An 11,262-nucleotide genomic window follows, 5' to 3' on the forward strand; every position below is an offset into this window, starting at 1 on the left:
TAGAGGAGGAAGCAGTGCTAGATTAGTGAACTGTATAAAAGTTATCAGGTTGGTTTGTCAGATAGCGGAGGAGGAAGCATCAGAAGGAGGATGTGCCCTGGTGATCAGTGTAGCGCCCTCAGTGCACCTGTCAGTGTCCATCAATCCCACATACCAGTGCACATCAATGCCACATATCAGTGCCCATCGAAGCTGCCTTTCAGTGCCACCTATCAGTGCCAGTCAATGCCACCCATCAGTGTCAGTCAGTGCTGCCTATCAAAGCCAGTCAGTGCCACCTATCAGTGCCAGTCAGTGCCACCTATCAGTGCTGCCTTTCAGTACCCATCAGTGATGCCTCTCAATGCCCACCAGTGATGCCTATCAATGCCCATCAGTGCCACCTACCAGTGCCTCCTTATCAGTGCCACCTATCAGTGCCCATCAGTGCCACCTCTCAGTGTCAGTCAGTGCAACCTATTAGTGCTGCCTTTCAGTACCCATCAGTGATGCCTCCCAATGCCCACCAGTGATGTCTGTCAATGCCCATCAGTGCCACCTACCAGTGCCTCCTTATCAGTGCCACCTATCAGTGCCCATCAGTGCCACCTCTCAGTGCCAGTCAGTGCCACCTATCAGTGCTGCCTTTCAGTGCCCATCAGTGATGCCTCTCAATGCCCAACAGTGATGCCTGTCAATGCCCATCAGTGCCACCTACCAGTGCCTCCTCATCAGTGCTGCCTATCAGTGCCCATGAGTGCCACCTCTCAGTGCCAGTCAGTGCCACCTATCAGTGCTGCCTTTCAGTACCTATCGGTGATGCCTGTCAATGCCCACCAGTGATGCCTGTCAGTGCCATCTACCATTGCCTCCTTATCAGTGCCGCCTATCATTGCCCATCAGAGCAGCCTATCAGTGCCGATCACTGCAGCTTCATCAGCGCACATCAGTGAAGGAGAAAAATTACTTATTTACAAAATTTTATAACAGAAACTAAGAAAAAACTTTTTTTTCAAAATTTTCAGTCTTTTTAGTTTGTTTAGCAAAAAATAAAAAACCCCAGTGGTGATTAAATACCACCAAAAGAAAGCTCTATCTGTCTAAAAAAAAATATAAAAATTTTGTTTGGGTGCAGTGTTGCATGACCGCGCAATTGTCATTCAAAGTGCGACAGCACTGAAAGCTGAAAATTGGCCTGGGCAGGAAGGGGTAAAAGTGCCCGGCAGGTCAGGGATTAAGGATGCTTTGAAGGGTCATTAAGTATCAAAGGCACATTTGCAACATTTCCCAAAACAAAATTTCCAGGACAATTCCCCATCCCAAGTCGGATTATCTAGGCTCGTTCCCCATGAAGTCAGCAAGTCATCCAACCCCAGCATCCGACTGTAAATGAGATATTAGTTATGAGCGGAATGATCCAATACAAATGAATCACACGCACCTTCCAATTGTTCCTAAATGTCGTATATGTTGCTCTGTGACCGTCTGCTCCATAAACATGATTGCCAGGCTGACGTGTTTCTCATTACTGTATCTATTTCCCTGTCCCGGTTACAATGTATCATTCTGCACAGGCAGTTTATTTTTTCATTACACGTTCCATTTCATATCATAAGACAATGTATTCATCCCTCATTGTATGGATTAATATTTCCTGTGAATGCGGAATACACAATTACTTGTAAACCAGCCTGAAGGAATTTGCATAAGTAATTTATTATTTACTGATTGCCCTTTCTTCTGTCAGATGTTCTTATCTTCACCATTCAGGGCCAATTTGGGCTCACATTCTTATTTGCTCCATTTGATACATTTTCTTCTTTTAAAGAGACCCTGCGCCATCATCAAACATCGCAATATAAAGCTGGAGTATGTCCAAAACCTATTTTTGCCAGTTTTAATGACTTCTGCCCCTTCTCTGGCTGTGGCCACATTTGTTAGGGTAGATTTAGACATCTGTCTCCTACTCTGTGTACAGAACACTTCCAGGTGGCCATATTGCATTGCATTTCACAGAAAATTATAGCCCTGTAGATTGAAAGGGAAAGGTAATTATTAATAACGTGCAATATGACTTGTGTCTCAATTGTAAATGATATATATATATACATATATATATATATATATATATACACATACTTTATTGCCAAAAGTATTGGGTCGCCTGCCATTCCACGCACATGGACTTTGATGGCATCCCACACACACACACACACACAATATATTGGCAAAAGTATTGGGACACCTGCCTTCACATGAACTTTAATGGCCTCCCAGTCTTAGTCCGTAGGGTTCAATATTGAGTTGGCCCCGCCCTTTGCAGCTATAACAGCTTCAACTCTTCTGGGAAGGCCGTCCACAAGGTTTAGGAGGGTGTCTATAGGAAGGTTGGACCATTCTTCCAGAAGCACATTTATGAGGTCAGGCACTGATGTCGGGGGAGGAGGCCTGGCTCGAAGTCTCCACCCTATCTCATCCCAAAGGTGTTCTATCGAGTTGAGGTCAGGACTCTGTGCAGGCCAGTCAAGTTTTTCCACCCCAAACTGGCTCCTCCATGTCTTTATGGACCTTGCTTTGCGCACTGGTGCGCAGTCATGTTGGAACAGGAAGGGGCCATCCCCAAACTCTTCCCACAAAGTTGGGAGCATGAAATTGTCCAAAATGTCTTGGCATGCTGACTCCTTAAGAGTTCCCTTCATTGGAACTAGGGGGCCAAGCCCAACCCCAGAAAACCCCACACCATAATCCCCCCTCCACCAAACTTTACACTTGGCATAATGCAGTCAGGAAAGTACCGTTCTCCTGGCAACTGCCAAACCCAGACACATCCATCGGATTGCAAGACAGAGAAGCATGATTGGTCACTCCAGAGAACACGTCTCTACTGCTCTAGAGTCCATTGACTCTGCAGACAGTTGGCGACTTCTGCGCACTGTGCGCTTCTGCATGCGTTGGCCCCGCTCTGTCATGTGACGTGGCCTACTACTTGGTGGCTGAGTTGCTGTTGTTCCCAGTTGCTTCCACTTTGTTATAATCCCACTAACAGTTGAGCGTGGAATATTTAGTGGCCAGGAAATGTCATGGATGGACTTTTTGCACAGGTGACAACCTATCACAGGACCACGCTTGGAGTCACTGAGCTCCTGAGAGCAACCCATTCTTTCACCAATGTTTGTAGAAGCAGTCTGCATGCCTAGGTGATGATTGTATACACCTGTGGCCATGGAGGGGATTGTAACACCTGAATCACATATTTTGGATGGCTGGCCCAATACTTTTGACAATATAGTGTATCTATCTATCTCATATCTATCTATCTATCTATCTATCTAGTGCCCCATCATCGGTGTCAGTGGGAGTAATAGTGCTCCATCATTGGTGTCAGTGGGATGAATAGTGCTCCATCATTGGTATCAGTGGGAGTAATAGTGCTCCATCATCGGTGTCAGTGGGAGTAATAGTGCTCCATCATTGGTGTCAGTGGGATGAATAGTGCTCCATCATTGGTATCAGTGGGAGTAATAGTGCTCCATCATCGGTGTCAGTGGGAGTAATAGTGCTCCATCATTGGTGACAGTGGGAGCAATAGTGCCCCATCGTTGGTATCAGTGGGAGGAATAGTGCCCCATCATTGGTGACAGTGGGAGGAATAGTGCCACATCATTGGTGTTAATGGGAGGAATAGCGCCCCATCATTAATGTCAGTGGAATGAAGAGTGCCCCATCATTGGTGTCAGAGGAAGGAATCGTGCCCCATCCTTGGTATTAGTTGGAGGAACAGTACCTAATTGTTTATATCAGTGGGAGGAATTTTGCCCTATCATTGGTGTCAATGGAAGGAAAAATGCCCCATAGTTAGTGCCAGTGGAAGAAATGGTGCCTTCTTGTTGGTATCAGTGGGAGGAATAGTACCCCTAGGTCTGGATAGAGACAAGCAAACCGCCGCATTTGACCCATGGGCCGCAGTTTGGAGACCACTGGTATATATACTGGAATTTTTTATCTATCTATCTATCTTACTATCTATCTATCTATCTATCTATCTATCTATCTATCTATCTATCTATCTATCTATCTATCTATCTATCTATCTATCTATCTATCAAGATATATATAGAGCTATATATAGAGATAGATAGATAGATAGATAGATAGATAGATAGATAGATAGATAGATAGATAGATAGATAGATAGATAGATAGATAGATAGATAGATAGATAGATAATTTTTTATTTGCTCATTCTTTTCCCCACGAAGAAAAGAAGTGGAGTTACCCTATAAATATGTTGGGTATTTCATCAGCAGCCATCCAGGAAGCTCTGTTCTCTGAAATCCACTTTGCTTTACCTTCTCTAATCTCCGGCTCTACCTGCTACTATGGATGGAGATGGCACGGCTGCAATCATAGTAATGCACTTCAGTGGGGTTACAGCAGCAAATGAAAACCATTAACCATTCACTTGTATAAGACACCGACTGTTTGGCACTTAGAACCCTGCTCTTCAATGCGAAGGTAATAAACTGAAATATCATGCGCTCTTATGATGGACGGAGGCTTCTAGCAATTACACGGAATTAACCCGCAGCCCTGTTTGTGTGTTAATGCATCATGGATGGATTGCTAGGGGAGGGGAGAGGCTGGCCATCCGAGAGAGATCAGCTTAGCTGGATGCTCATCATTAGGTTATTTCGGGCAGCTATATCCTCTAACATCCAACACCTTCAATTTCCCCCGATTGTCAGAAGTGAAGCCTTAGCATTAAAAATGTGACACCGGAGTGAATGCGCACACATCCTGTCTCCGTGTTTTCCTCTGGCCCAGCCAAGAGATCCAGAAGCGGAGTGCTGCCAAAAATGATTGATCAATGTTCAACTTAGCAAGTAAACTTTGTCCTAAAAGAGCAGCTGTACTGTCAATACAACAAGTCGGTACTGATGGGGTGGAGGTCTGTTTTTCTTTTTTTTTTTCCTTTCACGGCATATGAGTGCTATGGTTTCACCACAACATCTATAGTTACGATTAGATATACTTTGTTCCCAGGGGCAGACAGACCATTTGGTAACTCGGGCACTGCCCGAGGGCCCGGGGTCAGTAGGGGGCCCCATGAGATGCCCCTGGTACCTTTTTCATAGGCTTTTCTGAGTTTGGTAAGGACACAGGGGCCCCATGATCCTCTATTGCCCGGGGGCCTCATTAGTTGTCAGTCCGCCCCTGTTTGTTCCTATTATTTCAATATATACACTCACCGGACACTTTATTAGGTATACCTGTTCAATTGCTTGATAACACAAATTGCTAATCAGCCAATCACATGGCAGAAACTCAATGCATTTAGGCATCTAGACGTGGTGAAGACGACTTGCTGAAGTTCAAATCGAGCATCGGAATGGGGAAGAAAGAGGGTTTAAGTGACTTTGAACCATGGTTGTTGGTGCCAGACGGGCTGGTCTGAGTCAGGGGCGGACTGACCATTTGGAAACTCGGGCACTGCCCGAGGGCCCGGGGTCAGTAGGGGGCCCCATGAGATGCCCCTGGTACCTTTTTCATAGGCTTTTTTGAGTTTGGGCAAGGACACAGGGGCCCCATGATCCCCTATTGCCTGGGGGCCCCATGAGTTGTCAGTCCGCCCCTGGACCAGTCTTGAATTAGTTAAGGTCCGCTTCCTAATGCATTAAAAGGAAAATAAAGCACTGCACCAAAGTGCACAGATGTGTGTTGAGGTGCTCTAACAAGATGCATAGGGGTGCCATTCTAGATTTTAGCTTGGGCCCTAAAAATTTGAAATCCAGACAATTTTGTGTAAGTTCCTCACTCCCATTGCTCCCCCAGGTAGGTCCCCCTTCTGGCAGAAGGTTTGGAAGCAGCCTAAAGTCATACAAGCATCGGGTCACCTGTCTGAACTCTGCCTGGAGATGGGTAGATGTGTGTTGTTGAATTGCCTCCCTGCTCACGTTGTTCACATTTATCTTTCTTGTTGGCATCCCAGGTATCGTCTTAATTACCATGCCCTTCAATCTGCAAATGAGCTGCCTGTGTTTTATGAAAAAAGAACAGCCGCAGGCAGAGAGCCACCTGCAAATTCATCTTAGGCAGATGCACACTTTTGATGTTTCCTCTATGATGAAGAATTGTTCCTTTCATGAGATGATTTCATAAAAAAAAGAGATATTGCAAACCTTCCTTTGGGTTGTATTCACACTTTGTGTTTCACAAATCAGCCTTCATAAGTGAGCTAAAATCCAATTAAAGTGTTATTAAACCCCGGACCCTGCATTCATTATATCTGGTCTCCCCGGACCCTGCATTCATTATATCTGGTCTCCCCGGACCCTGCATTCATTATATCTGGTCTCTCCGGACCCTGCATTCACTATATCTGGTCTCCCCAGACCCTGCATGCACTATATCCGCTCTCCCCGGACCCTGCATTCACTGTATTTGGTCTCCCCGGACCCTGCATTCACTATATCCGCTCTCCCTGGACCCTGCATTCACTATATCCGCTCTCCCCGGACCCTGCATTCGCTATGTCCGCTCTCCCTGGACCCTGCATTCACTATATCTGGTCTCCCCGGACCCTGCATTCACTATATCTGGTCTCCCCAGACCCTGCATTCACTATATCTGGTCTCCCCGGACCCTGCATTCACTATATTCACTCTTCCTGGACCCTGCATTCATTATATCCGCTCTCCCCGGACCCTGCATTCACTATATTCACTCTCCCCGGACCCTGCATTCACTATGTCCGCTCTCCCTGGACCCTGCATTCACTATATCTGCTCTCTCCGGACCCTGCATTCACTATATCTTGTCTCCCCTGGACCCTGCATTCACTATATCTGGTCTCCCCGGACCCCGCATTCACTATATCCGCTGTCCCCGGACCCTGCATTCACTATATCCGCTCTCCCCGGACCCTGCATTCACTATATCCGGTCTCCCCGGACCCTGCATTCACTATATCCGCTCTCCCCGGACCCTGCATTCACTATATCTGCTCTCCCTGGACCCTGCATTCACTATATCCGGTCTCCCCGGACCCTGCATTCACTATATCTGCTCTCCCCGGACCCTGCATTCACTATATCTGGTCTCCCCGGACCCTGCATTCACTATATCTGGTCTCCCCGGACCCTGCATTCACTATATCTGGTCTCCCCGGAACCTGCATTCACTATATCTGGTCTCCCCGGACCCTGCATTCACTATATCTGCTCTCCCAGGACCCTGCATTCACTATATCCGGTCTCCCCGGACCCTGCATTCACTATATCTGCTCTCCCCGGACCCTGCATTCACTATATCTGGTCTCCCCGGATCCTGCATTCACTATATCTGGTCTCCCCGGACCCTGCATTCACTATATCTGGTCTCCCCGGACCCTGCATTCACTATATCTGGTCTCCCCGGACCCTGCATTCACTATATCTGATCCTTGCAATGAGTGCTTGTTTGGCACATATTGGTTTTTGTTACTTTGTAACATTTTATATAAATTAGAAAAAAAGGTGTAATATTGAATATAGAAAAAGAAAGGAAAAACCCAACTGTTAGCAGATGAAGTAATATTCACAGATCTAGGCTCACACCTATGCGTTTTGCAGTGCATTTGCAGATACGCACTACAGTCCATTTAACATCAGTTCCTATGGGTCATGTTGACATCTATGCAGTTTCAATCTAGCGCGTGTTTTGGAAAGGCGCAGGGACTTTTTTACACGCAGCACAGTGTGGTTTTGGCTCCATAGACTTCAATGGAATCATATGCAAAATGCATGAAAAACACACATACATGCATTTTTGGTTAATTTTCCTGCATGACAACAGACACCTCCTCCTAGTAACATAACACACCCCTAAAAAGTAAAAATATATGAAAAACACGTGAAAATGCAAAATGTGCCGCAAAAAATGCATCAACTGCAACCTGCATAGGTGTGAATCTAGCCTTAGAGCCGGTTCACACCATGAATCACACACGAATGCGCTATGTGTTCCTGTGCGATTCACATGCGATCTGGGTACAGTGTATGGGCTGAAATCATGCCAGGCCTCACCAAAAAAAATGCACACCTCTTCGCATGGTACTTCTGTACCATGCAATTCAGTACAGCAAACGCAGCGATTTTGCGATCTGCGTTTGGGGTGTCATTAAGATAATACTGACACCCGCTGCAGAACATAAGTGCTGTGTTTTTTGAACATGGTGCTGGAAATGGGCATGGAACACTGGTTTCCTGAACCACGGGCCCTAACTTGCAAAATTAGAGTAGTCGCCCAGAGACTTATACTGCTCATACACGGCTCAGATTTAGGCTCAAATTCAAGCTGGGCGCGGCTTTTTTGGCACCCTATAAATCTGGAAATATATTTTTTTTATATTCTTGCGTTGATTTTATATCCTTGGGTGCCATCCTAGAAAGTCTCTATTTGTCTTCTTTTTGCAGTTAATTGCTGGTCTGGGGTGATGATGCTCTAAGGCTGGCCATACATTATACAATTATCTTCCAATTTTCTGCCCAATTTCCTTTAGATTTACCTTCAACTGTGTAGTGCAAGGGCCGGCCTAATTGGATACAACTGAAAGTGTTGTTTAGGTTTGTCCTCCTATTATATGGTTTTTGGTAAATCTAAACCAAAAATCTCCAGATAATTGTATAATGTATGGCCAGCCTTAGGGTGATACTGGGCTATAGTCTAAGGCTGGCCATACATTATACAATTATCTGGAGATTTTTGGTTTAGATTTACCAAAAACCATATAATAGGAGGACAAACCTAAACACTTTCAGTTGTATCCAATTAGGCCGGCCCTTGCACTACACAGTTGAAGGTAAATCTAAAGGAAATTGGGCAGAAAATTGGAAGATAATTGTATAATGTATGGCCAGCCTAAGGCTGGCCATACACTGTACAATTTGCTGTCCAATTTCTGACCAATTTCCTTTAGATTTACCTTTAACTATGTAGTGCAAAAACCTGCCTAATTGGATACAATTGAAAGTGTTGTTAGGTTTTACCTCCTATAGGGTCAACATGACTCAAAGAATTTTGCTGAGCTCTATCCACCGAAAACTCCTCATAGTGCAGGAATGGGTTCAAGACAGGAGAAGAAAGAGTTAGGCTGGCCATACACTGTACAATTTTCTGTCCAGTTTCTGCCCAGGTTCATTTAGATTTACCTTCAACTATGTAGTGCAAGAGCCGGCCTAATTGGATACAAATGAAAGTGTTTTTTTAGGTTTGATCTCATATTATATGGTTTTTGGTAAATCTAAACCAAAAATCTCAAGAAAATTGTATAATGTATGGCCAGCCTTAGACTATAGCCCAGTATCACCCTAAGGCTGGCCATACACTATACAATTTTCTTACAATTTTCTGTCCAATTTCCTTTAAATTTACCTTCAACTATGTAGCACAAGGTCCTGCCTGGTTGGATACAATTGAAAATGTTGTTTAGGTTTGACCTCATATTATATGGTTTTTGGTAAATCTAGGCTGGCCATACACTATACAATTTTCTGTCCAATTTCTGCCCAATTTCCTTTAGATTTACCTTTAACCATGTAAGGGCTTGCCTAATTTCATGCAATTGAAAGTGTTGTTTAGGTTTGACCTCATATTCTGTCCAATTTCTGCCCAATTTCCTTTAGATTTACCTTCAACTATGTAGTGCAAGAGCCGGCCTAATTGGATACAATTGAAATGTTGTTTAGGTTTGACCTCATATTATATGGTTTTTGGTAAATCTAAAGCAAAAATTTGCTAATTGTATAACGTATGGCCAGCCTAAGGCTGGCCATACATTATACAATTTTTCTGAGATTTTTGCTTTAGATTTCTCAAAAACCATATAATATGAGGTCAAACCTAAACAACACTTTCAATTGTATCCAATTAGGCAGGACCTTGAACTACATAATGGAAGGAAATCTAAAGGAAATTGGGCAGAAAACTGTAAGAAAATTGTATAGTGTATCTTAATGCAGGCCATAGATTGTTCGAAATCCGTCCGTTTTAAAAAAAAACGTTACCACCAACGGTAAAAAAAATCGGCCGATTTTCATCCCGTCTATAGCCAGCATTTAATTACTTCTGTCCCTTGCAAAGAGCTCCGCTATTATATTTGACATGAAAAAGTATTGCGGTTGCAACAATGTATCCATTTGTATCCATTTCGGATACAGATGTTTTTATTCGGATACAAATAGATACATTTTTGCAACCGCAAGACTTTCTCATGTCAAATATAATAGCGGACTGGAATTCTTATTTTTTTTCTTCTTCCTTTTCTTCTGTTTCTTCTTCTTCTTTTTCTTCTCCTTCTTTTTCTTCTTCTTGTTCTTCTCCTTTTCTTCTTCTTTTTCTTCTGTTTCTTCTTCTCCTTTTTCTTCTCCTTTTTCTTCTTCTTTTTCTTCTACTTCTTTTACTTTTTCTTCTTTTACTTTTTTTTGCTTCTTCTTTTTCTGCTTCCTCTTTTTTCTTCTTTTTCTTCTTCTTGCAGGTCACTGCTCATGAGCAGATTTTTTATCAGTAAAACGATCGGCCGATTTTTTTCCAATTTTACCGATAAAAAAAATGTGCCAAAACCCTGAAAAACGGCTGACCAATTAACCCACTAACGGTGCGAAAATCGGGCGATTTTTTTTTCGGCCGACAAATCGGCCAATTTTCGACCCGTCTATGGCCTGCATAAGGCTGGCCATACATTATATAATTTTCTTGAGAATTTTGCTTTAAATTTACCAAAAACCATATAATATGAGATCAAACCTAAAAAAACACTTTCATTTGTATCCAATTAGGCCGGCTCTTGCACTACATAGTTGAAGGTAAATCTAAATGAACCTGGGCAGAAACTGGACAGAAAATTGTACAGTGTATGGCCAGCCTAACTCTTTCTTCTCCTGTCTTGAACCCATTCCTGCACTATGAGGAGTTTTCGGTGGATAGAGCTCAGCAAAATTCTTTGAGTCATGTTGACCCTATAGGAGCGCTGATCCCCGCGGTCATCCTGTCTGGATTAAGTATGGCATCAATATGCTACGTCAGCTGTAAAGCCAACAAAGAGCTTAAATCCTTTTCTGACCTGCAGAAATATGACGTCTCTATTCAATCCCTTTTTCTGCTGCTCACAGTTCTGAAGATAGCGGGCTTGTTTAAGGCAGTGGATGTGGATCGACTCTGCATGCAGTAGCCAATAGCACAGTTCATTTTCAATTTACAGAACTTAGAATAGTACAGAAAAGACAGATTATTGACGAGTGTCACCAA

The sequence above is a fragment of the Staurois parvus genome, unplaced genomic scaffold, assembly GCF_062004578.1.
Source record: "Staurois parvus isolate SC_StPar_1 unplaced genomic scaffold, SC_StPar_1.0 ptg000184l, whole genome shotgun sequence".
Classification (NCBI taxonomy): domain Eukaryota; kingdom Metazoa; phylum Chordata; class Amphibia; order Anura; family Ranidae; genus Staurois; species Staurois parvus.